Source organism: Vespula vulgaris, chromosome 21 (assembly GCF_905475345.1).
Source record: "Vespula vulgaris chromosome 21, iyVesVulg1.1, whole genome shotgun sequence".
Taxonomy (NCBI): Eukaryota; Metazoa; Arthropoda; class Insecta; order Hymenoptera; family Vespidae; genus Vespula; species Vespula vulgaris.
Genome location: NC_066606.1, coordinates 3,362,092 through 3,388,603, shown reverse-complemented (window position 1 = coordinate 3,388,603; position 26,512 = coordinate 3,362,092). Strand labels below are relative to the sequence as shown.

The 26,512-nt window shown below is 29.9% G+C and overlaps 3 long non-coding RNA genes across 4 annotated transcripts in view; 2 read left to right on the top strand and 1 right to left on the bottom strand.

Moving 5' to 3' along the window:
- The window catches only part of LOC127071412 (uncharacterized), a 30,938-nt gene extending 30,027 nt beyond the window's left edge, over positions 1–911 (top strand). The window contains exon 2 of the long non-coding RNA XR_007785041.1: positions 617–911. This is a non-coding gene — a long non-coding RNA (uncharacterized LOC127071412). The remainder of the gene's footprint in view (positions 1–616) is intronic.
- Positions 1–14,526, bottom strand: part of LOC127071401 (uncharacterized) — a 210,533-nt gene extending 196,007 nt beyond the window's left edge. The window contains exon 1 of one of the 2 annotated variants that reach the window (XR_007785014.1): positions 13,914–14,526. This is a non-coding gene — a long non-coding RNA (uncharacterized LOC127071401). Of the gene's footprint in view, positions 1–1,964; positions 2,843–13,913 lie in introns of those variants that run through there. The other variant, XR_007785017.1, reaches the window with a different exon arrangement.
- Positions 6,573–7,825, top strand: LOC127071411 (uncharacterized). Its single transcript, XR_007785040.1, has 3 exons — positions 6,573–6,733; positions 6,975–7,251; positions 7,493–7,825. It is a non-coding gene; the product is annotated as an uncharacterized LOC127071411 (long non-coding RNA).
- Positions 14,527–26,512: the final 11,986 nt, after the last annotated feature.

The window sequence follows — 26,512 nt, the reverse complement described above, 5'->3', positions numbered from 1 at the left end:
CATAAGAGAAAGCATTTTAAAATATGTAGTATCCTATATTCAATGTTTCAAATAGTACGGCTGAAATATATATAGAAAAATTTAAAGATTCGATAGGATTGTGTGGTTACGAGAAGACGTTGACGCTGTAATATAATTCATCTTGAAACAATTATGATGATCACGATAACAACTTTTCATTAGTTTCTCTTCTCCATTTTGCAATTTATCTACTTCATGTTACGTTAATGATCGTTTAAATCTGTAATTTTTTACATTAACGGTTGTCCATCTGTACATGCTCCTGTCTTATTGAATTTGGAAAGATTCTTTACAAAGTCGAGATGAGGTATTAAACTGAGAGAAGAGATACTTTTTACGTCTGGAACATCCGGGATTTGACATCATGGAATCAAGACATGGTTTATTGTTGAAGAGTTTAGCTTTTATTTGCGGATACGAAACCTGCTCGTAGCGTTATAGGTCTGATTATTTTCAAGTATTCATAAAATTACCGTCGTTACCTTCATTACGAATTAAAAACGGAAAACATGAAATATCATTGGAATAAAGCACAGGAAAAAACATTACAACATATAAAGGATCATTTGTTGAATTTTGGAAAATTATGTATCAGATATCGCAAATTTATAACTCTTAAACGAGTTCTGGAATACACACAACCTCCTGCCAAGAATGAATAGGAAAGACGGCATTGATAAGCTGTTGACTGTCGCTTGCTTTTAGTTTTGCACATTAATAGGAGAATATCTCAGGAAAGTCGAATTGTCGCTTGTACGAATTCAACGCATTGGGCATCGGTTGTCCGTCGGAACAATTCCGCTTTGATTAAATTTATTTTTATATTACGATTAAAACGGACCGTCGTAATCTTAAGTTATTTGCATGAAAAATAAATACAAGAATACAAATGTGCCTTTGTTTCCCCCGATTATAAGGTTTTAACTGTGCTGTATATTACCAGAATAATAAAGTACATGATATTTATAAACATAAATGTAATATTTCCCAAAAATAAAATATTCTCATTGACGTTACTATTGCAAAATAGAAAGTATGTAATGTACTTGAAAATTTAATTTTTATTAAGAGACCTTAGATATTTTATTAATTTTTATTTATTAACATAAAGAATTAAATTTTTATTAATAATATAATCTTAATTATTATTATATTATTACAATATATACACAATGGACATAACAATTACGTTTTTATTACTAATATTATTATAGGAGTTTATATCATTATATTTTATACTAGATTTTTCGTACTGATATGTTTACATATATCTCAGGGTCTCTATCCGATAATCCGTAAAATATATAAAATACGGAAACAGTCAAGCTAGTTTAATTTATATCGAGTACGATTTAGTTATCTTTACTTCGGCTATCTACTTCATTTCTAATGTAACGGTAAAAATGAAGGAGAATCTATAAAAATACAGAACCTGGATTGTACTAAATGTATATAGAACATGTTCTTTTTCTAACATAGCAAATTAATATAGTGAAAGATATTCCATTGCCGATATCTGGAATTATCTATATATTCGTGCATTGATTTTTTTGTCGTATATCGTTATTGCGATACAGGTGTATTGAGTTTCAATTGTACATTCCCCATTTTATAATACAATATATATAGTATATAATAATATAATATCTATAATTATAAATATAATATAATATATATAATTATAATATATATAAATATAAAAAAGAATATATTGGAAATCATTTGGAAGAATCACATGACTAATAGAAAAAAAAAACAAATTAAAATTTTGTATTCGTTAACAATCATGCAAATAAGTTTGAAAATAAGTATGATATTTCTATACGAATTGACATAATTTATTGAATCCGTATATATTTTAAATTTGAATCTTCCTTGAAACATATCACAAAAATTAAAAAAAAAAAGAAAAAAAATTAGGTCTTCGCTAGTTGCCTACAAACATTTTCGGGTGAATGCTCTACCATCTGAGCTATCGAGGAACTTTCTGCCTAACTTTACTTACAGATGAATCTAAACATCTGTAATTGCTATAACTCGATACGAAAGGGGATTTGGTTCAATTTTCATCGTCAGGAATAAGGCATTTCAGATACGATACTTTCTATACAAAGACTCTTTTTAATTTTCTCTATTTTGCTAATTATTTTATCGTGATTTTTTACATATTCTTAAATGCGTTTGTGTAAATTTATATATGTCCTTTTTGATTCCACACAATCGGTTGTATTTAGAATTTCACTTTAATTGTGGTGATTTTCTAATTTTTTTCATTTGTCGGGTAGAAGGGTATTGATAATATATTATTAGTCAGGAATTCGGTGGACAAATAATGTTTATTTCAAGGGGCGTGGTGAAGGTGATTGAAAAATGGAAAGTATACGATTTCCTCAACAAATCATTTTATATAATTGTGGTTTTTCTAATCCTTAATACGAGATATAGCACATGAAAACTCTTCTTTTGGGTTTCACACAAACTAATCGTATTTTTTTTTTGTTCAATAGTTATTGAAATGTTTAATCTTTTTTTTTTCTCAAACTTCAGAGGGGGGTATTTAAATATTACATAAAGTGGTCGTCACCTATGTTCGTTTTGAGATATCTATGAGACGATTATTTCATCAAAGGGTGCGTATGGTAAAGTGATAGGAAAAGCGGAAATATAGGGGGACTCAATACGGGGAATCAGAATTTACAATTTAACCCGAAATGATCTTGGATAAATTCGTAGAATCAACAACGTACAAAACGAGTTCAGTTGGAAAAGTTGCAAAGAGTTCCTCGACCAGGATTCGAACCTGAAACCTTTCACTCGCCGAACAAGCGTCCTAACACCTGAGCTACGAAGACCTATGGCTTCGTCTTTATATAAATATGTTTATATACCACATCCAATTTATCTGTATGTTTATCAAATATTATATATATCATAGAGAAATTATTTTTCTGCGATCATATATCTATGTAATACTATATTCAACTTAGTAATACATGCTTATCTTTTAACAATAAACTTTTAATGAATTATTTAGTAATATATAGATATATGTAACGCTTTAAGAATACTTGTGTTAAATCAAGTGCCGATTACGAACAGTTACGGAAGAAACCAAGTGCTTCCGAAGATTTCTTAAAAAAGGCTGCGGAAAGTATAAAGTAGAAGTTAATTATTTTACACGAAATCTTGTTCTGTTTAGTGGAATTTTTAAGTTTTATTTTTCTAAAACGTTCTTGATAACACTTACGTATATATCTAAAGGTATAAATACAGTATATCGATAATTAATTTACATCTCCTCCATTGTACGTATGTCTTCCTTTTTTTATTATGTAATATTGTATAATAGAAGCTTAAATAAAATCGAGAGACGTAGTTTTGATCTTACATTTTTTATGAATATAATAATTAAAAAATGAAATATATATTATTCAGCATCTATAAGTATTATAGTAATATATTCAATTAAAATATGTTTAATATATCTGTGTAATTATTTCGCTGAAGGCATAACAAATGTGGATAGAAGTATTTCTCTCTATAAAGTCTCCTTATAATTATGTGGGTGAAACGTAGAAGTTATATTTTCTTTGATTTAGAAAGTTGGATGAATTTTTGTTATGTGCAATGGTAAAGTGTACTGTTATCAAGGAAAATATGCAAAGAAAACACAAATCGATATAACACATATGAGGAATGTTTAAACCATAGAATAATTTGTTAATTTTAAAAAAATATTAAATAAAAATATTGATGGTCTAACTGGCACCAAGTCGACAGTATCGATTACCTTTCCATCACCATTATAGTATTAGTTGGTACAGATATATGAACAAGTGAGGGAGGAAAATATCTGCAAAGTAAATAGTACGATAAAGTCACATCAATTTAAATGTGCATATTTTTTTATATTATAAAAGAAACGTGGAGAACAGCGAGGATGGTCTTATATTGAAGACTTCGATTTCATAATAGATACTATCCTCTATCCAGAATATAGCGCTATGACCTTATCCTTACTTTTTAATAACATACGTAATTCTTTTCCTTAATAGCCCGTATAAAAAGAAGTATGCAATTTAGTTTATAAGCAATGGTAATATTTCCTTCATGTTCGTAATTTTATATACATCGTAATTGACATATTGTATATTTATAAATAATTTTCTCAATCCGAAATTTTCGAAAGGGATAACATATATATATATATACATATACACATAGATTTATATATATATATATATATATATATATATATATATTTATATCTTATTATTGCTTTGTTTGTTTATTACTCATAGATTACGTTATAAATTATTAATATTATATAATTTTAATTTTTTTCATGTATCTAACTGATTGTAATACATATATATCAATAAGAAGATAGATATAACGTATTATTATACACATAATGTTCACATGTGTTCTGACAATGTATATATAGCAAGATATTATGAATTTTTGAGATACCGAGTAGTTATGAGTAGAACATAAAGAAAATAAAAAAGAATAGGGAAGTAAAAGTAAAAGGTCAATAATAAATCTGTTGATTTGTATTATTTCGGACGGTAGTACCTTTATTTCATGAATTTCCCTTTTGAATAGGTTCATTTCTGACCTATTCTGTACACGTAAAATCTACATTAAAAATATAAAGAACAAATATACTTCTTCTATTCTTATTATTATTGCTTATTGTAATTGTAGAGAAATTGTATTACTCATAAATAATAATTTTCTCTTCGTCCTCTTACACATTTGTATATAGATCATCCTATAAGCAATATCGGAATTTTGAATACGGACCAAGCCAAACGTTGTAAATGTTTTCTCAAGTCAATTATTCTACTTGGAGGTATTTTAGGCTTACCTAGGTTTACAAATTGCCAAAAGTTTTCTATTTTCTTACACATTAAAAAATTCTTTACATATTGAAAAAATGAAAATTAGCCTCAATACTAGACTCGAAAAAGTGTAGTTGATATTAAAATTCTATAGTCACTCTTTTAACTAAATCCCGTATTTAAGATAACAGTTTAATTGAAATTGTGTAACCGAGTAACAATTGTTTCAACTTAAGAGATAATAACAGAAAAAATACATTATTCAAGAAATACAAAATTCAAGAAAGAAATAACGAAACAAAATATAATATTTATTCTTGTATAAACATACGTCTTTCTTCCTTTTCCAATTTCCTATCTTCAACTGGATATCATTGAACTATTAATTCTGTTCATGTGACGATTGTCACGCGTTATGTAATATTACACAATAGCTTCAAGGGTTTGGCTTTTACGTATTAAGTTACGATCAATATTGAATACACCATTTTTTGTGCCAGAAAAAGTTAAATTTACTGTTTTCATATTCCGTATCAATCCATTATTATAATCATTATTCTACTACTTACATATTACATGAAAGTCATCGAAGACACACAAACACATATTACGTCACATAATATTTTATTAATACATATTTAACTTGTTTCTATTTATTGTCCATATATGTATTTATTTAGCTATATACATACATACGCATGTATATATATATGTATATATATGCGTATACATGTGTGTGTATGTGTCTGTATATATATATATATATATATATATATATATATATATATATATATATATATATATATATAATATAGAAAATTTTGTTGTATATTTTAGTTCGTTTTCGTTTTTGTTATTATGATTTATATTATGATCTCTTATAGTTAATTCAGCCATGAACGATGTTATGGCAGCTTCACGAAGAAGAAAATATACATAAACATGAGATCCTCGAATCGAACTCGAAGGAATATCAATTTTCACTTTCATGAATGGATGGAATATAAGATAATTTTATATCTCTTTCTAAATATCTCCCTCTCCCTCTCTCTCTCTCTCTCTCTCTCTCTCTCTCTCTTTCTCTCTCTCTCTCTGTCTCTTTCTAACTCCTCTATTAATTATTGTAACAGCAATTCTCTTCCTTACCTACTTTTGACAAAACTGAAGAAACTATTGCTGATTATTATATACGCTGCTAGAAGAAAATTTCGTTTCAACCAAGTTGCATGTAGCTAGACTATAATGATAGTCCACATAGTTCATATAAAACATTTATCTACAAAATCATGTTCTGGCTTCTACAATTAAAAATATAATGCTAAGTCATAAAACCCGTTATCTGTTAACATATAATCAAAATGGGTATCAAAATATTAGTTGCTTGATATTTCGAAAACTAAGTTCCAGCTATATCTGAAAACGTGGGAGCAATGCTATATTAAGGGTGTGGTTTGAAGGGGACTATTTCGAAGACGCTGTCGTCCTTATTGATCAAGTGGATGGACTGTGGCAAGGACTTGGCAAGGGCATTCGAAAAAGTTCCTATACACACACACACACACACACACACACACATATAAATATAAGGTTGCCCCGAACACTCGTAGCGGTTACCTAGTTACCAAGACCCTCCCTTGATCGAAGAGTTTACGGACAGATCTTGTGTATCTGACCAGGCTTTACAAAGATAAGGAAACCGAAATATCCGTAAAAGTGAAACTTGAAAATGTATTTTTTAACTATTCGTCATCATAGGATTACTGGCCGATGAATGTGAATAAAGCGTACTTTATTATAATATTGTATACCGATAAAGCACATTTATCACGCAAAAACGTTGAACATCGTTTTCTATCATGGCAAGGGTAAGTCCTTAGCCTTACGTGAAATCTTAAAATTATGAAGTTCATTTTTTGTCCAAAAATTTATATTTACTGTATACATTCCACTCAAATATCCACATTATGATCATCATTATTATGTAACCTTTTCGATATTATTACTATCATTTAATATTACTATTATCATTGTATATTTTTCTTATCATTATCAACACCATCGGGTTAATTATTATCATTATAATTGTAACAAAATTGCTTTCTACAGAATAGCATACACAAAGAAACATAACATATGTTAACCCACATTATCCTGCTAGCCTTAAACACAAGCTCCACTACTCCAGCTTTCACGACGAAACCTCCAGCTGGTTCGAAGGACATTTCGATTTGGACCACGAAATCTATTCTCCACACTCGCATACAACTTCTCAATCTTATAACATTTCTATATTATCAATGGGAGATAGAAACACAAGTCTATTAACCTATTAAATGGAGACAAAACGAATATCGGGGAAGAAAGTGCTATCGTCTCTATCTCGGTGAGTCAAAAAGAAAGAGCATATTAAACAAATGGATCACTTGCGTTACATGGTTATAAATGACTGTAATAGAGAAAGTAAAGCAATAATTCTTCCTTCGTTAAAAAATAGTGTTCGCAGTATAATATATGCAGGAATACAACATTGGAAATTGTACTATTTGACGAAAAAGAAAGCTTAGTAGTTTACTGTATTTGTCAGCATTTTCGTAAATATACAAAAGTTTTCTTTCATTTTATAGGTCTAGGTAACAACTTTTAAGGATTTATAAAATTCTTTCATCGATTAGCTTGAATCGAATTGTTAAAAAGAACGAAAAATAATATAGGGACAAAAAGTAAGATAAAGCATTTTAAAATATATGATTTCCTATATTCAAAGTTTCAAATAGTACGGCGTGTGCTGAAGTATATATGAATCCATACATTTAATGATTCCATAGAAAGTATGCGGTTATGAAAAAACGTTGACGCTACAATATAATTCATCTTCTTGATACAATAATGATATTCACTGTAATCACTTTTCATTAGTTTTCGATCTCTACTTAACAATTTATCTACTTCATTTTTGGTAAAATGCCCATTTAAATTCATAATTTTTTACATTAACGGTTGTACATATGCATCTGTTCCTTTCTGATTGAATTTGAGAAAATTTTTTTGCAATGTTGAAATGAGCTATTAAACTCAGAAAACTTTCTATTTCTGGGAATACCCGAGATTTGAAATCAGTGAAGATGGCATAGTTTACAGAAAATGAAAGCTTAATTGTTTAAGGGTTTAGCTTTTATTTGCTGATACGAAACTTGCTCGTAGTGTTATAGGTCTAACTATTTTCAATGATTCATAAAATTACTCGTTGTTACCTTAAAAGAACTTAAAATAGAAAACATGAAGTATCATTTGAGCAAAGCACAAAAGAGAATATTTCAACTTATAAAGAGTCATTTGTTGATATTTGAAAAATTATGTATCATGTATTGCAAATTTATAATTCTTGGACGGATATTCAGCTTTGTATTATGAATGAATAAGAAGAGCCACGTTGATAAGATGTGGCTTGCTTTCAATTTTGCAAAGTAATAGGAATATTATCATGAAGAGTCAAATAATCCCTTGTATGAATTGAAGGCATTGATCATCAGTCTGTCTCGTCAGAATAATTCGATTAAATTTATTTTTATATTATTATATTAGATATTAGATTTTTCGTGTAGATATTCTCACAGATATCTCTAAGTCTCTACATATTGAAACGTAAGACTTAGAAGATACGGAGAATACCATCCTCGTTTAATTCATATCGAGTACGATTTATTTTTCCTTATTTCGGTTTTCTTTTTTTTCATTTTCTTTGCAGTGATAAAAATAGAATAAAATTTATAAATGTATAGTACCGTTGAATTGTATTAAATGTATAGAGGATATCTTCGTTTTCCAAGTACGTAGCGAATTAAGATGAAAAAAAAATTCCGTTGTCCTCGACGAGAATTACCGATATATCAATGTATGGATCTCGTTCTATACGTTCTTCAGTGCGATAATATATGTGTAATGTGTTTTAATCGTAGGTGTACATTTCTTATTTTACACAGTATAAAAAAAATGTTGTGGAAATCATTTGGAAGAAACAAATGACAAAAAGAAAAAAAGAACAGATCAAAATCTTTACTCATTTTCAAGTCTACAAATACGATAGAAAAGATAGGATATGTATGTCTAGAAAATAATATATTTTATTCAATCCGTATATATTTTAAATTTATATGTTCCTTGAAACATATCTCAAAAATGAATAAACAAAAAGAAAAAAAATTAAGTCTTCGTTTGTTGAATGCTTGCAAAGTTATTCAGGTGAATGCTCTACCATTTGAGCTACCGAGGAGATTTCCGGCGAGATTTACATGCAGACACGTAATTACATCTGTGATTGATGTAATTCAGGATTAAAGGGTATTGGGTCCAATTTGTTTCATCAAGAATAACCGATTTCTGATATCAGCAAACATCTTTTCATGCTTTAAATATATTGCGTTGCTCGTTTATTGTGGTTTTTCTATTCTTAATACATTGATTTTTTGCGTTGATTTAACGCGTTTGTATTCCAAAATCCTTTTTTCTTTTGTCAGAGAATAAGGGGGGTATGGAATTATTATTTTCCACATAATATTTTTGTCACGTGCGTTGCGACACAACTACTCGTTCAAGGTGAGGTATAATTGGTGATAGGAAAATGGGTTATCGAGTACACTGTATCGGTAGTTGGGGGGGGGGGGGGGAGGTGGCAGAACAGAAAGAGCATTGTTACATTTATTTGAGACTAGTAATACTCGCACAATAAATCGATGCTTAGACGAATTGACAGAAGAAGCCTGATATATTCTTTCTAATTCACCCGTTTTTCTTGTATTGGTTGATTGAACTGGTGGGGAGAGTTTTTCGCTGCGTGCCACGACCGGGGATCGAACCCGGGACCTTTCACTTGCCGAACAAGCACTCTGCCATCTGAGCCACGAAGACCTATATTTACGTATCTATGTAATTGAGTTTATATATTTCATCCAATTTTTTGCTATGTTTAAAGTTTTATATATATTAGAGAAAAATTATTTTTCTGTGATTATAACTTTACGTGTACTATATATATATATATATATATATATATATATATATATATATAAAAGTTAGTAGTACATATTTATTTTTCAACAATAAATATTTTATCAACTACTTAGTAATGTATAGAGTTACGTGTACAATGTAAGAATATTTCCGGTAAGGCAGATGCCGATTACGAATATTTCCGGTGGAAATCGAGTGCTTCCTTAGATTTTTTTTGTAAATCAACGGCAGTCCCAAAATAGACGTTAATTATCTTATACAAAACTAGTTCTGTTACGTAGAATTTTGAAGGTTTATTTCTCTCATAAGTTCTCAATAACACTAATGTACACATCAAATCTAGAAATACAATTATCGGTAATTACTTTACATTTCCTCCACTTTGCTGTGTATATATTCTTTTTTTATTACGTAATATTATATAATAGAAGCTTAATAGGACATAGTTTTGACCTCATCTCACATTTTTTATGAATATAATAATTAAACAAATGTAATATTTATTATTCAGGGTTTATATGTATTATAGTTATCTATTCAACTAAAATATGTGTAATGTATACCTATAATTCTATAGCTAAGTTAGAATTATAAACAAATGTATATGGAAGTATTTCTCTCCTGCTTAAATAATAATATGAGTGATATGTCAATGTCTTATCTTTTTTGATACAGAAATTCGGATAAACTTTTGTTCTGATCCATTGTAAAGTGTAGTGTACTCAATAAACATTTGTAAAGAAAACACGAATCCATAAAACACATATAACTAGGCCTTGTGAAATTAATGACCAATTCAGCTCATACCTTGTATGATGGCTTGTATTTACGGTTAGAAATGTGAAAAAAAAAGACAGAGAAAGAAATAGAATGAGAGGGTGTGTGTGGGAGAGAGAGAGAGAGAGATAGAGAGAAAGAGAGAGAGAGAGAAAATATAAAAACGAGCATCGATATAAGAAAAGCGTGATGAAATAGTGGTCATACGAGTAAGAAAAGGAAAAGGAAAATGTCAAGAGTTCGAACGCACTGAGGAGAAAAAACAGGTTTTATAAAATAATATATGATTGAAATATAAAAGAACAGTATATCACTTAGTATATCAATCAGTTGATAAGTATAGGTAACCAACAAAACGCTAAGGGAAGATATTGTCGGGAAATTGTGCCGAGAAGATACTGTCGAAAAGATAATATACTTCATATATTGTTAAAGTAAAGCTGTTGGAATATTAATTGTATGTATCACTATTGATAAAATTAAAGCAAAAGTGAAGATAGCAATTATTTGGATGAAATATCTTACAATCGGTTTGATCGTGGACGATACTTATATTAAACATGGGCAAATATTTCCAAAAATGTGGGCATATCTGCAGTTATAGATTCAGTACGATTAAATAAACAAAATTCGGAGGAATATGTATTTCCAGTGTTATAAATGGATGAAATGTAAGGTAACTTTGTATTTTTTCTTTTTAATTTCTGTTTTTCCCTCTACCCCTCTTTTTCTCATCCTGTCTCACTCACACCTTGTCTTCCACTCTCTCTCTTTTTTCTTTTCCCTCTCTCTGTCCCTTTATTTATTATGCGAAGGACGGTCCTTTATTTTCTATTCTGTTAGAAGAAAATTTTAATTCAGCCGAATTGCATGTAGTTAGTCCTAAATGATGTTCCTCCGAGTTCATATGACACGTTTCTGTACAATATCCTGCTCCGGCTTGTATCATCAAAAAAATTAGTCTCAGTTAAAAAACCCGTTATTATTTCTTATATAATCGGTAATTTTTTATGTGATTTAATGAATGATCAAAAATGGATACAGAAAACTAGCTATTTCATATTTCGAAAGCTGAGTCCCAGTTATATCTAAAAAAGTAGGAGCATTGCTCAGTACTAAGGGTGTGGCTCGAAGGGGACTATTCCGAAGACGCCGACATCGTTATTGATCGACTGCGTTCTGTTGTCGACCATAGCAGGGACTTGGGAAGGGCATTGTGAAAAATGTCCTGTCATATTGTACGTGTGTGTGTGTGTGTGTATATATACATATTATAAACACTCAACGCACAGATATATAAGTTGCCTCGAATAATCCGATCGGTTACGAAGATATAGTTACGAAGATCATTACTTAGATGAAAATTTTTTGAACCAGTCTCGTTTATCTGATGAGGGTTTATAAACAACTTATTACTTAATATTATTATTATCATTGTGTATTCTTTTTATTACCATCAACATCATCGGCTTTATTATTATCAATATAATTGTACAAGCTGATTCATATTATATAACATACACATACAAACATAATATGCGTCAATCCACTATACCCGACTAGCTATAAATCATAAGCTTCACTATTCCCACTTCCACGACGAAACTTCCAATTGGTCAGAAATCTTCCCCCACTTCTTCCGTTTTCTACTCTTAGGAACCTTCGTGTTACGAAAGAAGATTCTCGAAGAACACTTCCATTTCGACTGCGTAACCTGCTCTTTACTCTTATATATCTCTTCACAATCTTGCAACATCTTTGAACTTTCACATAGAGAAAAATAAACTTAAGTCGTTTAACCGATTCAGTGAAGACTAATCAGATATCGTAGAAGAGAGTGTAATCGTTTCTATATTGGTGAATCAATAACAAAGGAGCACATTAAACAAATCGCACACTTATAAATGACTGTAACAGAGTAAGTAATGCAATAATTTTTCCTGTGTTAAAAAGCAGTGTCTGCATAATAATCTACACACGAATAGAAAACAGGAGATGACACTATTTCGCGAGAAAGAGAGCTTAGTAGTTTAATGTATTTGTCAGTATTTTCGCATACAAAAGTCATTCGTGGTCTTACATGGCTAGGTAACGATTTTCGAAAATACATACAATCCCCGATTAGCTTCAATCGAATCTTTCAAAAAAATAACAAATATCATTGGGACGAAACATAAGAGAAAGCATTTTAAAATATGTAGTATCCTATATTCAATGTTTCAAATAGTACGGCTGAAATATATATAGAAAAATTTAAAGATTCGATAGGATTGTGTGGTTACGAGAAGACGTTGATGCTGTAATATAATTCATCTTGAAACAATTATGATGATCACGATAACAACTTTTCATTAGTTTCTGTTCTCTATTTAGCAATTTATATACTTATGTTGCGTTAATGATCGTTTAAATCTGTAATTTTTTACATTAACGGTTGTCCATCTGTACATGTTCCTTTCTTATTTCATTCGGAAAATTCTTTACAACGTCGAAATTAAACTGAGAGAAGCAATACTTGTACTATTTTTATTGATAATATAGTCGTAGGTATTATTATATTATTACAATATGTACATAATGGACATAATAATTACGTTTTTATTACTATTATTATTATAAGAGTTTATACCATTATATTATCATATTATATACTAGCTGTTTCATGCTGATATGTTTACATAAATCTCAAAGTCTGTGTCCGAAAATACGTAAAATGCATGAAATACGGAAACAATCACGCTAGTTTAATTTATATCGAGTATGATTTAGTTATCTTTACTTCGGCTATCTACTTCTTCATTTCTCATGTAACGATAAAACTGAAACAGAATCTGTAAAAATACAGAACATGGATTGTACTAAATGTATATAGAACATGTTCTTTTTCCAACATATTATATTAATGTAGTGAAAGATATTCCATTGCCGATATCTGGAATTATTTATATATCCGTATATCGATATTGCGATACAGGTGCAATGCGTCGTAATTGTACATTCCCCATTTTACATAATATAAAAAAGAACATATAGGAAATCGTTTGGAAGAATCAAATGACAAATAGAAAACAAAGCAAATTGTAATTTTGTATTCGTTAACAATTATGCAAATAAGTTTGAAAATAAGTACGATATTTCTATACGAATTGACGTAATTTATTGAATCCGTATACATTTTAAATTTGAATCTTCCTTGAATCATATCACAAAAATTAAAAAAAGAAGAGAAAAAAATTAGGTCTTCGCTAGTTGCCTACATACATTTTCGGGTGAATGCTCTACCATCTGAGCTATCGAGGAACTTTCTGGCTAAATTTACTTACAAAGATAGATCTAAAACATTTGTAATTGCTGTAACTCGATATACATGTATTGGGGTCCGATTTGAACCATAAACTGTAACCGATTTCTGATACGAATAAACCACCTTTTAACGTCGCTTGTATCATTGATTGTGATTTTTTTATTCTTAATACGTTGATTTTTTGCATTGAAACAATGCGTTTGTATTTCCTAAATACTTTTTTCTTTTGTCAAATAATAGGGGTAGGAACAGTCATATTTTCTACATATAAATTTCATCACGTGCGTCGCGAAACAACTACTCGTTAAGGTGTGGGGTACAATGGTGATAAGAAAATGGTTTTCTTATACTTAGGTGGGGTGTGTGGGGTAGGAGTGGGACAGAGCAGAAAGAGCACTGTTCCATTTATCCACAATACAATAAATCGCTGCTCAGAAACATAAGAAGTGAAACAAGCCTGAATGTAACGTTTTTTCTTGCAACGAGAGAATGAGTCGTGGATGAGGTTTTTCGCTGCGTGCCTCGACCGGGGCTCGAACCCGGGATCTTTCACTTGCCGAACAACCACTCTGCCATCTGAGCCACGAAGACCTATATTTCCGTATCTATGTGATTGAGTTTATATACTACATCCAATTTCTTGCTATGTTTATCGTTTTATATATATTAGAGAAATTATTTTTTATTAGTGAAATTATATTTTTCACACATACAGAGAAATTATATATCTATGCCCATAATGCTACGTATACTATATATAACTTAGTAGTACATATAACTTAGTTTACGTTTTAACAATAAATATTTAATCAACTATTTAGTAATGTGTAGAGTTACGTGTACACTTTAAGAATACTTCCGGTAAGTCAGACGCCGATTACGAATACTTACGGTAGAAACCGAGCGCTTCCGAAATATTTCCAAAGTAATAAAATATTTAATTTTTTCTCCTTTCTTTCTCTCGATTTCATTTTCCTATTACACACTCATCTACGTAAATAAATGTAGCTAACTCTGCAGTTGATATAGAGTAAAGTAAAAAAAAATATTAAAGTACATTAAGATGAAGCGTCTGAATTTCCTTTGTCTCTATTAGTCACGAACAAGCAGTTAAATGAAATATTGTATCTTTGTCAACGTGTGCATATTACGATGAGTGTATTTTTATAGACACATATGTATTCCACATATACTTTATACATATACATACATCTGTATGTGTATGATGTAAACAGTTCGCATTCGTCCTTGCAGCTTATAAGAAGAGTAACGCTATAAATTCTACATATGTATTCAAACGTATCGTGTTTATGTTGATATTTACACCGAACATAAAGGATTACACAGTACTGTATGGAATGTTTACATAAAAGAATAGCCTTGAAAGCAATATTCTTATTCCAGCGATATTGCCACTTTGTCTAGCATGGGTAGAACTTACATTTCGGTATACCCAACAGTCGATTCGGCATAAATTGTTTGAGAGAAATGCTACCCTGACGAGATTCTGCACTTACTCAACTATGCATTTTGTTAACTATATATTTTTGGATTTTTAGAAGTGAGAAAAATTGATAACCGGAATCTTTGACAGAAACCATATGAGATACAAACTCTTCACTTCGTTTGAATAAATTTAATTCTCTTCATCTGTAAATTATTGAGTATGAAACACAATGATTTTAATTATTGTCTATTTTTTTCTACTTCTTCCTATGCGAGTATTCATGCATTATTTACATACATAATTATTTTCGAAAGGCGTACGATAAATCATCGTAAATAATTTGATAGATATTGAAACACTTTTTTTATCTATTCCACTTTACTCAAAAGCTGCGATGCGTCTTGTTAATTATTCCAGTAAATTTAAAATAGAGAAGAAAAATCTCGGAGAAAGATTACTATCTTTCTTTGTAGAATCTCTCTTTGTTTAATCTATCTCTTTTTATATGTCGGTTAAGTGCGAGTGAAAGGATGAGAGTTGAAAGTGTGAATTTAGCAACTATGCTCGAGATAGGGAATTAGCAAAACAACAATGCGGTTATATAAGAAAAATCAGGAACCTTCGAAAGAACACATAAGGAAACAAGAGGTCTACATTAAGAACGAACAAAATGAAATGTTTATTTCATATTATCTCCAACGATATCACAGAAAGGAGGTTCTTATGAAGAAAAAGGAGAGATTGAAATGACCTTGAAATCTTTCATTAAAGGAAAAGCAATAAATTCTATCGTTATGTTTCGGAAGTGTAACAAATATACCGTGAAAGAAAACGAAATTTTTCGTACAATATTTTTCAAATAATTCAGAAGATTCGAATTATTGTTTGTATGAATTGTGGACATTGGTAAACTGTTGTACGTTTGAACAATTCTGAGTCGATTAAATTTATTTTTATATTACTATTAAAACGGACTGTCATAATCTTGTTATTCGTATGAGAGGTTAAGATGAAAACGCAAAAATGCTATTGTTTCACACGATTTTATGTATTTACCTATACTATATATTAAGAGAAAGTCACATTCGTTTAATTCATATCAGTACAGTTTATTTTTTTTATATTGGTTTACTTTTTTTTGATATCTTTTGCAACGATAAAAGTAAAACAGAATTTGTAATCATATTATGTACCGTTGAATTATATTAAATGTATAGAGGATATCTTTGTTTTCTAAGTACGTAGCGAATTAAGATGAAGAGACAAATTCCGTTATCGACAACGAGAATTACCAATATATCGGTATATCGATCTCGTTTTTATGTACCATTATTGCAATAATATATATGTAATGCGTTTTAATCATGATTGATCATTCCCCATGCTATATAGTATAAAAAGAATCTTTTTCAAGTCACTTGGAAGAAACAAATCACAAATAGATAAAAAGAATAGATCAAAACCCGTATGTCTCTATTGATTACCAATTCTATAAATACCATAGAAATGATAAAATATGTATGTCTAAATAACATATTTAATCCGTATATATTTTAAATATATATGTTCGTTGAAACATTTCTCAAAAATGATTAAGCAGAAAGAAAAAAAATTAAGTCTTCGTTTGATGCTTACAAAGATATTCGGGTGAATGCTCTACCATCTGAGCTACAGAGGAAATTTCCGGCTAAATTTACATACAGACATTTCTGAAGGTCTGTGATTGATGTAACTCGAGATTAAATGGGTATTGGGTCCAATTTGCACCATCAAGAATAATCGATTTCTGATACGAATAAACGTCTCTTATATACGATGGCTGTGATAAACTATGATTTTTTTATTCTTAATAAGTTGATTTTGTGCGTTGATTTAAAGCGTTCGTATTCTCCAAATCCTTTTTTCTTTTGTCAGAGAGATAAGGGATAAGGAATTATCATTTTTTTCATAATAATTTTGTAACGTGCGTTGCGACAAAACTACTAATTAAAGGTAATGTTACAATGGGGATAGGAAAATTAGTTATAAATTGCAGGATGGGAAACAGAGAAGAAGAGCTCTGTTAAATTTTTCCGCGACTAAACTCATATACGAATCGCGTTGATACATTGCGAAAATAGTGTGAAAGAAAACCTGAAACTCTACAACATTTTTATTGGGTTGTGGTGCGATGTGGGGGGGTTGTGTTTCGCCGTTCCTCGACCGGGGCTCGAACCCGGGACCTTTCACTTGCCGAACAAGCATCCTGCCATCTGAGCCACGAGGACCTACGTTTACACATCTATGTAATTGAGTTTATATACTAGATCCAATTTCTTGCTATGTTTATCGTTTTATATATATTAGAGAGAAATTATTTTTCTGTGATTATAACTTTACGTATACTATATATATAAAACTTAGTAGTACATATTTATTTTTCAACAATAAATATTTTTTGAACTATTTAGTAACGTATAGAGTTACGTGTACAATGTTTTAGAATATTTCCGATAAGGCAGATGCCGATTACGAATATATACGATGTTAATCGAGAGCTTCTTTAGATTGTTTATGTAAATCAGCGGCAGTCTCAAAATAGACGTTAATTATCTTATACAAACTAGTTCTGTTGCGTAAAATTTTGAAGTTTTATTTCTCTCATATGTTCTTAATAACACTAACGTACACATCAAATTTATAAATACAATTATCGGTAATTACTTTACATTTTCTCCACCTTGCTATGTATATATTCTTTTTTTATTATGTAGTATTACATAACAGAAGCTTAAAATGACCGAAGGACATAGTTTTGACCTTATATCACATTTTTTATGAATATAATAATTAAACAAATGTAATATTTATTATTCAGTGTTTATATGTATTATAGTAATCTATTCCATTAAAATATGTGTAATATGTACGTATAGTTATATAGCTAAAGTATAATTATAAACAAATGTATTTGGAAGTATTTCTCTCCTGTCTAAATAATTATATTAGTGAAATGTAAGTGTCATATGTTCTTTGATGTAGAAAGTCGGATAAACTTTTGCTATGAGCCATGGTAAAGTGTAGTGTACTCAATAAAAATTTATAAAGAAAATACGAATCGATAAAACACATATAAGGGATGTTTAAACGGGGCTGAAATCATAGATTGTTTTGTTAATTTTAAGAAAATATTAAAAAAATATTGATGTGGTAACTGGCACGAAATCGACAGCATGCATTGCCACCAGCTATTATTATTGAATTAGCTGATCTACAGATATAATGGACAAGTAAGGAATGAAGATATGTGCAAGGTGTATAGCATAATAAAGTCACATCAATTCGAATGTGCATGTTTCTTTTTTTATATTTAAGAACCGTGGAAAACAACAAGGATGGCCTTATATTGTAGGCTTTGATTTTGTACTGAATACTCACCTCTATCCAGAATATAACGCAATAAGCTTATACTTACTTTTTAATAATATACATAATTCTTTTCCTTAATAGTTCGTAGGAGAAGAAGTATTCGATTTAATTTATAAGAAATGATAAGGTTACATTCGTGATTGGAAATTTAGCATTAATTTATAATATTCTTTTCAACTAAAGATCGCTAAAAGCTGTACGTCTCTGAAGATTATGTTCCAAAACAATTTATGAATTCTACGAAAATTTATGTCACATTGAAGTCTACGAGCATTTAAATATTGAATTCGATCATTTTTATAAATATAGAAAGATAGAACATCTAATGACCTCAACTCAAATATCGTGAATAAATAAATAGTTCGAAATACTAAACCGTGTTTTATTAAATTTCATGTTCAAATACTTGTAAAATAAATGGTTCGAATACATATAATATATTCGACTGAGGGATATGCTGTTATCACAAATTCGATGAGCGATTATTAACATAGTAGATAAAAGTCCGCGATCAGGCTCTTCGTGAATTGGCAGATATTTTAAACATTCTGTGCAGAATAATCTTACAAAAATAGGCTATCTCAACAGCTCTAAAGTATAGATTCCTTATTATAGGAAAGAAGCTTTTGAGATAACTTAATACATGCAGAAAAGTTATACTTTTTTGATTGATTGAGTCTCTGAAGGGAGAAATATGTTCTAATCAATACATAAAGGCAATTTGTAGGGTTGAAATATGTTTCTGTCTCCGTTATTATGATACCTTCCTTTCCTCTTATACCCTACAATGGAAAAGACATTAGAGAATCAATAATTTACTGTTCGAATCTAACGAAAGCGACCAAAGATTGTGGTTTTAAATTCCAACTCCCGATTCGACGCGAGATGTTTTTACGTACTTATTTATCTGTGTATATGAGAACACATGAATGCCACAATAAATATTTATACCAAAGTTATATACCACATCCAATTTCTTGATATACTTATAAAGTTCTATATAATTTAATGAGAAATTATTTTTCCGCGACGTCATGATCCTACGTAATAATATATTCAACTTGCTTGTACATGTTTATCTTTTAACAATAAATTTTTAATGAACTATTTAGTAATGTGTAGAGTTACGTAACGCTCTAAGTATACTTTATAGTTACGTTCAATCAAGTGCCAATTACGAACACGTACGGAAGAAACCGAGTGCTTCCGTAGATTTCTGAATTAAGCCCGCCGAAGGCATAAAGTCATAGTTACTTATTTTATACGAAACTAGTTCCGTTTAGAATGATTTTTCAGTTTTATTTCTCTAAAGTACTCTTAATAACACTTATATATTCTTATAAATATATAACTGCGGTAGATCGATAATTAATTTACATGCAATCGATTCATAATTTCCATCACTTGCTGTATTATTTTCTCATTACGGTATGTGTTGTGCTATAATACAACAATTATTATTGTATTAGCACACTTCCCCGTATTTTTTGGAAGTATTCGCATTGTTTCATTAGCTTTGATCTTCTATGATACGAAATGTAAAATAGGATTTCTTCCACTGACTGGATCATTTACGAAAGTGCATAAATACGCCGTAAACAGAAATTTGTTCGTTGGAAGATTAAAAATCGTTGGAAACTACGAAATGAAATTTTTTCGCTAAAAAGGATATTAAAGCTACATCACGTTTGATGTAAGAAGGACTATTGCACTATCTGTATGCATGTTATTAGTGTGATCAATTTTGCAATGTCCTCGCTGCCTGTTCGCATCGATCATACATCAGTCTCTTTTCTCTTTCTCTCTTTTTGTTTCACTCGTTTAAAGCACAGTTGTTTTATAGTTGATATTTCCTCAACTTAAGTAACTTAAATTTTCTATTGGACCGCAATTATACAAAATTTATATTCTATAATTTTAATATAGTTTTATTTTGTATAAATATTTTAGAAATTATAGACAAAAAGGATTAAAACTTTTAAATTAATAATAAGAATATTTTAGTGGCATCATTATATTGTTCGTCGATTATTATCATTATAATATTAGTTTATGTATCTCCATCATTTTATCAACTTGGATAAATAGAATGTTGCCTATGCCTCTATTTCACATGGTCTAAAATTATTTGATTAAAAATTTTATTGTGTATTTGGAATTTGGGTGTTTTATGAGCGAAAAGGACTGATTTTAGTTGCGTAGTGTATTAATGTAGTTATCATTACTTCTTTCTACTGTAATACTCTGTGAACTTCTATTTTTCATCGCTATACTAATATTATAGTGAAAATTGACAATTTCTACTTATAATCATCTATCGATAGTTACGTCCTGCGTTATAATTTATATTAAAATAATATAATATATATGTATTTAAAAATAACTTTGACAAAACATTCGATAAAATCCTGTTTTTTGTCTGAAATATGTGTCAATTATTTTTATTAATCTCCATGCTTTGTTCCCGAAATAAATTTGTATCGACGTCATATCACTGTGAGAAATACGCCAGCATCAAAAAAAGGTATAAATATCAGAGATCGGAAAATGTTTGCAGCATACTAACACTAGCTACTTTAATCCATATGAACTCGATTGATATATTCTTATTAGAGGGATATAACTTATATACTGATAAGATAGGTGCATAGTGGGGGCAATGTATCATGAATGCACTTGCATTTTGTTCAAAGGTGTCACTGATATCACGCATCCTTCGAACGAAAAGAGATGAATAATCTTAACATAGCTTACTATATTAGACTCACTGATAACAAATCAAGCAAATCTTATGGAAATACAAACGACGTATGTATAAAACTATGTAAAACACGATGATGCGTTTTTCATTTTCTTGTTTCTTTGTTGCAATATTTTATTTTTCAAATTTTTACATCAAGGAAAAATTGCCTCTTCGTTTTTTCTGTGAAAAGGGATTTCGTATTCCGTTATCCTGCTTTCAACGAAAAAATTATATATATTACATATATTTAAATAGTTTTCCCTTATACACATAGACATTAAATTAGACATATTATATCTGTTTAATTATTATTTGAACAAATTACGTGAAATAAAACTTTCAAATATATCCATCGTTTTTGACGATATCAGAGAATGAAATAAAGACAAAATATGACTCTTATTTAGTAGAAGAAGGCTTGTAACTTAATTAAACTATAGATTACGTTATTTGAGAAATTAGATAGATAATTAGATTATAGGTATACATATGTAAATATTAATAAACAGAAATTAGAAAAATACTACTTAAGACTCTAACATAACAGCACGATTTATAAAAAATCACTAAGTATACCTCCATGATTTACCATGTTCTTTCCACGAAACTTTTGCAAGCACTCGGGTTTTTTCATAACTAATTGTAAACGGCATTCGACTCAAGTATAAACTTATGTAACGTGTATAATTATGTTAACGCACACGTGCGCAACCTCAACAATTCATAGTACTTTCTCTTAAGGGCCATATATTATTATGGAGAATATCTGCCATTGGGAAGACGTTGGACAATTGCTAAAAAAACGCGTGAATAAAGAATACATTGCTACCTTTATCCTAGCTTTAGACATTTGTCGTCAAGCAGATAATTTTCAACAATGTGACGAGTAGAGCAATAAATCAACAGTGAAAAGAGATTTCTAGAAAAAAGAATTCATGGGTTTTTCTGCGGCTATCCTTCAAAGGTCAATGCAATACTCAGGAGTCCATAGGATTATCAGGACGAAGACCACACAAAAGATTATTTAAACATTTCGAACGACATATTCTGATACACCCACGATCAATAAGGATCATCTTCTTTCTATATATTTTTTATTGAAACTTTTTCCTTTCCATCTACCTTCTTTAATGCATTATTTCCTCTTCGGATAGTTTGCGAGAAATTGTCAAATCAGTCGATAAAAAGCATTTGTATTCAACGGTAAAAAAATCGAATCTTATCAATGTCATGTCTCAATCGCAGCTTTCCATAAAGGTGTAGTCCATATATATCTCTCAATCATCAAGATCTCTTGATGTTATAGAGGTATACTTTCTTCCTATGTAGCCAACACTAACTACACACACCCAACGATGCACGCATATCACAACTGTATTTCTGTTTTTCAAAATATATTGTTATAATTTTCATTCACGAAGCATTCTTTATGGCATATCAATCACCCTTCCGGGACCATAGTGTGCAGTATCTTGCTGAGAACATTCAACTGTTTCCTACTCTTGTCAAGCCGCACTTATGGGATTATATTTATGGAGACTCCGTGATTCTACAGTTCTGTCGACTAGGAAGAGTCGGAGGGCCAGATTCTTCGTGCGAATTGACTATCATTGTCGGCCTGATGCCAGAAACGCAATGAAAAGCCATCTGGTAGTTGCGGCCTTACGACGTAAAATTGATTGTGTATTAGTGCAATCGATTTAATTTATACGTTTTGTTCATTTTTGCATATTATAAATATTAATTTAATTGATTAAAAATTTATTTTTAATAGATGAACATGCAATACTAAATGAAATATATGATTAAGTTAAGTTAGGAGGACAGAAAAATAACTTTTCGTTACATTATATAGAATTTAATATACATATCTGAAATTGTTTCATGTATAAACGTGTTTAAACATAATTTTGTACGTAGGTCTTCGTAGCTCGATGGTAGAGCGTTCGGTCGGATCGGAAAGCGAAAGATTCTGGGTTCGAGTCCCAGTCGAGAGGACTAAGGCTCAAAATTTTCTTACGGAACCAAAATTTCGAGCGGAGTTAATTTACATCTTTTCGCTTATGTATCCCCCCATTGCAACCTAGCAAATCGCATCTTGTATCATTCATACTTATAGATAGCAATAAATTCTCAACGTGCCTCTATCGCTTACTGAGATTATTAGTTTGTAAAATGATGTGATTATTAAGAGTGAGATTAGTATGTAAAATTGAGTTTATTATTTATACATAGTATTTTTATAAAAAAATGTGTATTTCTCTTGTGTTATACTAGCCATTTTTCGGGTCTAGCAAACGCAGAGAATCTATATTATAATACTCTCTATTTTCAGACATATATATCTCTATTCTAATAAATTACTCATTTCTGTGATTTAGATATAGAAAAAATCCTTTCCTTTCCATCGTTCTTTGGGAAGAAGGGATCCATTATTCATTCATCCAATCCGGGGGATCGAAAATTCACAACTTCTTCCATCTGGAGTTGTAGTAATTGTTTCCATTGGAAAGTTTAAGCTGATAGTTCCTCGATAGCTCAGATGGCTAGAGCAGTCGCCCGTATATCTTTGAAAATCGAGCGAAGACTTAATTTTTTTTTCTGTTTTTTAATTTCTATAATATCTCGCATGAAATATCTAAATTTAAAATATTTCAGCATTTAATAAAATACGGGAATACTTATAAGCATATTTTTTTCTTTATATATTCTGTATGTTGGTTAATAATTAAAGATTCACGGATTTTTTCTGTTTTTTTTTTTTCTATTTGTCATGTGATGTATGTATTTTGTCATGCGATGTAGTTTTCGACTATTATTTTTACAATAAATAACGTACAAAAATTGCACTATTAAAACTCATGATTAATACCGTACCGTGGCAGTAGTACTTGGCAAGAATATCAATGATATATCGATATGTCGATATAGAGCAATAGCATAATAACTTAGGAAAGCAAATATAAAGAAATGATATTATACAAAAATGATGCAAAAAAATAATAAGTTCGCTATAGATAATATTGTAATAATAATCATTTTTAATATCTTACTCTATTTTTCTTGAGTATTTTCATTTCACAAATTGGAATTGTAAAGCCAAAATTGCAAAAGAATAATGGCCGAACATATATATTTAAAAAATTTCAAATTTGTTCGAAACTGATATATATATAAAAATATTATTATTTTATGTTTGGTATTGCACTTTTATACAAAAAATTCATTAATTTTTCGAAAGTATAACTGATTAGAATTATGTTCTAACCTGCTTAAAGATTAATCGAACAGTTACTTTGCAATTTGGCACCAATACGTAGCGATCTGGAAGATGAAGATGAAGTTTATCTATATTTACATGGGTACTCTTCAACTTACTTAGGACCATTAGGAATATTGAAATAGTGACACATACAACTAATATTCGGTATATCCGCAAGGATGGAAGACAATCGTAATAAGGAAGTTAAAGCAAGAACATTAATCCCTATATCTTTCATTACATTCTATGTATCAACTCTTCCCTAATAAAAGTATTACAAATTATCACAAATGGAATATCAATCACGAAGATATATGGGACGTATGAAAATTTCTTACGGAAGTTCGTTATATAATAAATAAAAATTTCAAGAACGTTGTCGGAATAGTGTAAATACTATTTTATTAGTCAGGATACTGCATTATTAATGGCGTAGTGTACTGATAATCTGATTATTGTTAAAATAACGCTAATAAATATACGAAAAATAATGGTTTAAATTGTTAAGAATACGACGAAGAATCATTCGCTTAAGTCTCTGACACATCAAGGAAGAAGAAAATAAACAAATAAGATCTACTAAAGAACAACAGAAGTCAATGGCATTAGAAGACGACGATAATCAACATGAAAACAATGTTGGTGAGAAAATAGGGACAATAATACAGATCTAACCAATAGTAAATAACGACGGAAATATCAATACTGAGAACAAAAGGATAGAAAAGTGAGTAAATGATAATAAAAAGTAACGTATCTTTTTATTCTCAGGAAGACGTGATAAGTACACGAAATTTTAAAGACATAAATGAAATATTATCGGCATTCGACTCAACTAGATAAATTAAAGCAAAGGTATTATCAGTCGACATTGATAGATTAACTGAAAAATATGATGAGTATGCGACTTTGTATGCATTAGACGATACGATTTTTAAGTACTACAAATTCGCCAAATTGGGAAGAGAAGCAGTACGGTGTTAATTTTTTACACGGTGAAAATTATAATTTTCCTTCTTGACAAAAAGTAGATGAACCAGAATAGAATAGAAAAATAGGACACATGAACACTCGAAAAACTAGGTGAATGTACAGAAACAGGAATGTCAGAAAAGGAATCACTCGAATGGATATCTGAGCATCTAAAAAATATACGATTCCAAGAGCAAATTTCTTTCAAGGTATACAAAATCAATTATTTGAATTAAGTATTCCAGATAATAGAATATTTTCAAAAATTCCAATTATCGGATATTACTTATCTCGACGGTTATGCATTTCAGTAATATACTTAGAAATTTTCCTGAAAAAATCTGTAAATTTGATGAATCTATATGCTTTTCTATAAAGAAGTAGTGTCTTGGACTACTCTCCTTTGAGTGGCATATATTATAGTGGCATAAAATTACAATCATTGGAAATTTGGCTGAATACAAGGATGAAAACGAATTGTCTGTAATTGTTACTGAAGCTATAAAGTAACATATAAAGACATTCATTATATACTTCTTGAACTATATTTATGTTCCTTCAATCAAAGTTGTGACGAGTGTTTAACGCTGTTATTTAAAAGTTTAAGATGAAGACATCGTTTATCGTCACTTCCTCATTAGAAATTGCTGCTAATATTGGCACAATATTATTCAACGATGGAAATTCTGTTCTTTCAAATCTTTTGAAAATATTAATTGTGAAA